The following is a 7,105-nucleotide window of genomic DNA, read 5'->3' as shown; positions in this document are numbered from 1 at the left end:
ACTGTGGCAATATTGTTTAAATTATATTTACTTATAGTATTAGATTATGACTGTACTATCAATTTCATTCCAATTGTTACACTTTTTAAGAAAAGAATTGAAGTGTTACTATGAGTATTCTTTTACCTTAATGTACGCATGTGACTGATTATTTCCCTACATAAATTCATAGGATTTGAGTTTCAGTATCAAAGGCTTTTGAGTGATATTGACAACTCTCTAGAAATATTCCAGATGATGGTGGTTTTTGTCTCTGGCATTTCTTTTTTATTCTTCCTTAGGATTTTTATCTCTCTGCTTACATTGCTCATCTGTTCTTGGATGCTATCTACTTTATCCATTAGAGCCTTTAGAATATTAATCATAGTTGTTTTAAATTCCAAGTCTGATAATCCAACATCTTGACCATGTCTGCTTCTTTTTTTTTTAATATGTAAGTTTGGGCTTCCCTGGTGGCGCAGTGGTTGAGAATCCGCCTGCCGATGCAGGAGACACGGGTTCGTGCCCTGGTCCGGGAAGATCCCACATGCCGCGGAGCAACTAAGCCCGTGAGCCATGGCCGCTAGGCCTGCGCGTCCGGAGCCTGTGCTCCGCAACGGGAGAGGCCACACAGTGAGAGGCCCGCATACCGCAAAAAAAAAAAAAAAAAAAAAGTAAGTTTATTTATTTTTGGCTGCATTGCATCTTTGTTGCTGCACGTGGGCTTTTTCTAGTTATGGCAAGCAGGACCTACTCTTTGTTGCGGTGAGTGTGCTTCTCATTGTGATGGCTTCTCTTGTTGCGGAGCACGGGCTCTAGGCACGCAGGCTTCAGTAGTTGTGGCACTCGGGTTCAGTAGTTGTGGCTCACGGGCTCTAGAACGCAGGCTCAGTAGTTGTGGTGCACAGGCTTAGTTGCTTCACGACACGTGGGATCTTCCCAGACCAGGGCTTGAACCTGTGTCCCCTGCATTGGCAGGTGGATTCTTAACCACTGCAACACCAGGGAAACCCTACCATGTCTGCGTCTGATGCTTGTTCTGTCTCCTTAAATTGTGTTTTTGCCTATAGGTATGCCATGTAATTTTTTCTTGGTAGCCGAACATGGTACTGGGTAAACTGTTATGAATAGGACTGTAATAATGTGGTAGTGAGGGAGGGGAAGTGTTCTATAGTCTATAATTAGGTCTCAGTCTTTCAGTGACCCTATGCCTCTGGACTATGAACTTCCTGTGTTTCTCAGTTTTCTTTCTTTTTGCTCAGGTAGGACAGGAAGGATGGGGGGGGTGCTGGAGGTAGGTATTTTCCTTCCTTGGGGTCAGCTAAGCTCTGATAATACCAGAGCTTAGGCTCTGATTAATTAGCTTACCCTGAAGGCAGGCCTTGTTAAGAAGAACAAAGTGCTTTGGTATATTTTAAGTGGTTCCTTTTCCCCTCCCCCAGGTGGAAGCACCAGGAAATTTTTCTGTTATTTACTCTGGGAACCTGGTCAAACTCCTGCATGTAAATCTCACAATGTTGTGGAAGTCTCCTTATGACTAGGTCCTCCTAGAGTTTTTCACTCTCAGACTTAGCACACTGTGCCTCCAGCAATTCATCAATTACATGTCAGGTTTCCCTTCCCAATCCTGGTTCCCAAGGCTGTTTCAGCTCAGGAGTCTCTACTCTAGTAAGCCACTCCTCCTTGTATTTGCCTGCCTGTCTTTCCAATCGTGGGGCCAGCCATTTGCTCAGTGTCTTCCCCTCTCCCGTGGTTCCACAAAAAGTTTTCAGTTTTTCAATGTGTTCAGCTTTTTACTTGTTATTAGGACATAGTTGCAACTTCCAAGATCCTTATATTGCGGAACTGGAAACCAGAAATCAGTGATCAACTTTGAATTTTTACTAGGAATGTAGGATTTACAAAAGATAGGTAGGAAGAGAAGCCTAGCTATCCTTTACTTTAAATGGAAAGAAGTTTAAGGAAGATGGGTCAATTGAATTTTTACTTTCAAAGAAATAAGAAAATAAGTGTAGCCATTGAAAAATATTTAGAGGCATAAGATTCTCTAAATTGAGAGCTGAATGAGGCAGCATTATAAGTTTTCTGTGGTCGGGACCTAGATGTCATTTCTTTTGTAAACTCTTATAACATAGAGCAGTCAGTCAGAAAATACTGATTGGCAACCGGGAAGAAATGTATTTTCTTACAGCCATGGGCTAGTTACCTCAAAATATCTGAAAAGCATATAGCCCTCTCTAAGGAGGAATGCAACTTTAAGGGGATGGGCAGTATTGTGAGCCTAGGTTTTCTACAGTATGGCTTTTTCCCTGCCTCCTGCCATGGTTAATTAGACCAGTGGTGAGCAGCCAGTAGAAGGCTGCTCAGGATCCCATGATATGGCCTCATACAAACAGTTGACTGGGTCAGTTAGATTCTACCTCTTTAGAAGATTGACCTGGGAAATTTTCTGAGACTAATGTCATGAAGAGGAAGGAGATGACACTGAATGAGTATATTGCCGAGGACATAAGGTAGAACAGGAACATAAGGCATGATGACAAACCAAAGGAATGAGAGAGAAGAAGCCATTAATTAAGCAGAGACTATGAGAAGGGGAAAAAATAGAGTACAGGGCGCAGATTTTCATGGTTAGAAGAAAAGATTGGAACAGAGGTCAGAAGAGATTGGAACAGATATCAAAAGAAGAGATTATCATCTACATATTCCTACTGGTAGGATTTCTTAATTTGCTTTGGATCCAGAATGCTACTCTTAATAAGGTCCAAGTCTGCTTTAGCTCCTGTTTCATGAAATTCTACCTCACTTACTGTTCCATATGTATCCTTTAATAACCTACCCAACCAGCCCTCACTTAGCTACCTTACTGCAACAGAAGGATCTAAACAAAACAATATATATGGACTTTTCTCCATTTTATCTATTTTTATGTAGATAAAGTTTGAAATATTTCAACGTCTAAGACAAAAAAATGCTGGATAATTTTCCATAAGCTCATTAAAAGGGAAATCTCTAATTAAGAATACTTGAATAATATTTGACCTCAAACTGATTTTATTACCTAGTTGTCCATTTAATTTATATTGCTTATGTTTAAGTTAAAACATATGTTTTAGAATGTATCTAATAAATAAGAAGAAAAAAAATAGTTTCTATTAACATACTTCAGACTATAAGCAGCTTACCAGTTGGGATTTAAGAGTTGTTCCCAAAGGCATTTATTTTTTAAATTAGTAGTTGGCTTATGAATTCCTTAGGCTTTCCTCAAGGACATCAATACAGATCTCTTTAGAAATACAATAGTGGTTTGAAACTTATATTTTTAGCTTAAAACCACAATTATTGAATTCTTATAGAAACTAGTCTAAATTATGCACAGTAAATTTTCTTTATTTTTGCTCCTAAAAGATATAAAAATTGAACAAAAGTTAATTTATTTTTGTTTTTACAAAGGCTTCCCTTTATATTAAAATAACTCAAGTCCCACAAATACAGTACCTTAATATTTTGATAAAGTGTCATTTGGTCAACTAGATCCCTTAAGCAGTGGACATCTATCCTTGACTAGAGGTCTTTAGCGATACTATACAAAGTTAATACTGTAAGAAGAGCAACAGAAAAAAAGTTCACAGATATTTTGACCTATCTTACAGGCTCACTGCCAAAAAAACCTTGAAAACAAAGGAGATGCTCAGGTGGGTTGGTGACCTGACATAGTAAATAGAAAAATAGGAATCTTAATTGTTCATAACACAGATGATTTAGATGAGAGGGAAGAGGGGGTAAAAAGTGAAAAGGCAAGCTGAAAGATGTGGAAACAATTGGAAAAAATGGAAAGAACCTTAGACAAAATCAGTACACTTGAGGAAAATTATATGCTATGTCCATAAGCCTACTCTACAAAAAAAGAAGGGAACAGTATGATTCATAAAGCAGTATTCAATCTCTTACTCTATAATTTTCTTAGCACTTATTAATGCAAAGTAATGGAGAGGTGGAAATGTTCTTCTAGTTCTAAAAGAGAATATAGACATCTGTTTATATACAATTAAACAATGATAATAAGAAAATTTTCTTGGAACACTATAATAGTTCTTTCGTTAACATTGCATGAAGGAAAAATTGGCTTTTTATTCCAGTATTATGGAAAAATAGATATCCTAAGAACTGTTTGCCATAAAAAACATCATGCTTCAGGAAAGTCAGTCTTTTACTTTAAAATATGATAGATTAGAATAGTCCAGAGTGCCTATCATAAACAAAAGCAAATTATTCTTATGAAGTATAACTTCAATTATGCCTTTCAAGATTACTATAGATGTAATCAGCCAAATAAATGGTCTTAATAAAATATAAGAAAAATCCACCCACCATAAGAGAAAATCAGAAGAAAATTTCAATTGCAGAAATAGAGCTCAAAAAACATTAGATACTAAAATGATCATCAAAGTATGTTTTTTAAATGAATATGATATTTAAGAAGTAAAATGCAAAGTTAATAACATGAAAAGGGGAATAAGGACTATTACAAGTAGTTAGGCAAATTTGAAAACACCTATAGTATTTAAAATAAAAACACAAATATTGACATTTAACACTAAAAAATAAAATAGTTAAATAATAGATTAAATACAGCTGAAGGGAAAATTCATGATCTGAAGGGAAAATTCATGAACTGAAGACAGATCTGAAGAATTAGGCAGACTTCAATTTAGAGCCATGAAGAGATCAAATTTATATAAGAGAGGTTAAGAGTCAAGGAGAATAAAATAAGTTCTTTCATTTGTCCCAGTGTATTTCTAGATACAATACATATAATGAGTCAGTCAACATTCAAAGTGATAATAGCTGAGCCCTTTTCAGAATAGATGAGAGACATGAATATTCACAGTAAATTCCAAATAGGATAAGTAAAAACAAAGCCATATCTATGCTTGTAGTAAAATGCAGAAGTCAAAAACAGAAAGAACTTAAAAGAAGTTAGAATGAAAAGAAAGATTCCTACAAAGCAATGAAAATAACCTGATAGGAAACTTCTCAATAGTAATAATGGGAGCAAGAAAATAATAAAAGATTTTCTTCAAAATATTGAGAGGAAAAATAAGTGCTAAAATATATTGTGTACCTATAAACAGTTATTTCAGAAGACAGCAAGATTAAGGTAGTTTAAAAAAATAAAAATGAAAGAATATATCAGCAACAGGATCTGTAAAAAGAAAATGATCCCAAGAGGAAGATGTGAATGCAAAAAAGACTGAAATTGATGAAGATGTGGAATATTAGTAAGCAGTGAAATTTCTGTTAGCAATGAAATTAGTATTAAATTATATGTATATATTAAAACCTTTTGTTTCAAATAATAATTTTGGAATTTTAATAAGAAAGATGATAATTAAGTTTGGATTTTAAGTATGCAAATTAAAGTTTTAAGGATGCCCACAAAAACTAATAGATTAGAGCAGAGGTCAGCAAGCTTCCTCTGTAAAAACAGTAAGTATTTCAAACCTTGCAAGCATGTATGGTCTTTGTAATAACTATTTAACTTTGCCACTGTGGTATGAAAGCAGCCAGAGACAACATGTAAAGCAATGAGCATGGCTGTGTTACAATAAAACTTTATTTATGACAATAAGCAGGGCAGGGTTGACCTCTAGGCTGTAGTTTGCTTATCCCTAGGTTAGATGGTATAACCATCAAATAAATAGAAAGATGAAGCAAAATAAAAAATAACAGAATTACCAAACTTTATCCATCTATATGTGGGAAAAAAATAGAAAAGAAACAAGATTGGAAAAATCAAATGGATCCTAATGACATAGATAAGTAGAACCAATAAATATAAACAAATTAAAGTACCTAATTGAGAGAGATTGCTAAAAAGATACAAAACAAAATCTGATTTTATACTCTACAAAAGAACAAAACTGAAAACTAAAATCTTAGGCCACAGAGGGTTGAAAGTTAATGTAGAGATAAACCAAGATATACCAAGAAAATACTAATCAATAGGAAGCTATTATATCTGCATAAATTTTAAAGGAAGTATACTTCAAGACAAATTTTTAAAAATCATTGTTATAAAGAAGATAGAACAGAATAATAAACTGTAAATTCATCAGGAATATATGAAACTACTAATAAATATAAGCAAAAAGTGATAGGATTACAAGGGAAAAAATAGACAAATGCATCACGATAATGGGAACTTTTAATATATTTCACTCAGGAATTGATAGAACAATCAGAAAAATATTAGCAAAGATATAGAAAATTTAGCTATAGGAACAACATGTATCTAATGAATAACTTTAGAACTTATTTTCTGCCATTAGGAAAGACCAGTCCATAAAAGGAAGTCTCAATTTTTTTTTTTTTTTTTTTGTGGTACGCGGCCCTCTCACTGTTGTGGCCTCTCCAGTTGCGGAGCACAGGCTCCGGACGCGCAGGCTCAGCCATGGCTCAGCTATGACTCACGGGCCCAGCCGCTCCGCGGCATGTGGGATCTTCCCGGACCGGCGCACGAACCCGTATCCCCTGCATCGGCAGGCGGACTCTCAACCACTGCGCCACCAGGGAAGCCCTCAAATTTTAAAGACCATTTTGACCACTTTCATCCACTTCAGGGCTGTTAAGAAACAACTTAATTACATCGCCTTGATAACAAAACAATCATTAATTATCTCCATAATAATTTATATACTCAATATGTTGTCAATAAAAGTTCTGCTAGTGGTTTTCTTGAAACAAAAAATCTGATTATAAAAATGTTTGTGGAAAAGTCTGACCAATAATGACAATTCTGAGGGGAAAAAGAAAAAAAGCTTACTCTACCAGAAATTGACTTATTATGAAGCTTTGGCAATCAAGACAAATTGACCAAACAGAACAGAACAAAGAATCTAGAAATAAATCCATACATATATAGAAATGTAATATATGATGTAATATCATTGCAGATCACTGGGGAGAAATGAATTGTTCAAGAAACGGTGTTTGAAAAAATTAGTTCACTGTGTGAAAAAATAATATTGCATTCATACCTCACAGAAAACACATGTGCACATGTGCGGGAGTCCAGCTCCTGTAGGTCCAGGGATACCCGAGGGATGGACAGTGTCGGCGAGGG

Source organism: Kogia breviceps, chromosome 9, assembly GCF_026419965.1.
Source record: "Kogia breviceps isolate mKogBre1 chromosome 9, mKogBre1 haplotype 1, whole genome shotgun sequence".
In the NCBI taxonomy this organism is placed as follows: Eukaryota; Metazoa; Chordata; class Mammalia; order Artiodactyla; family Physeteridae; genus Kogia; species Kogia breviceps.
This window is presented reverse-complemented; position numbering follows the sequence as displayed.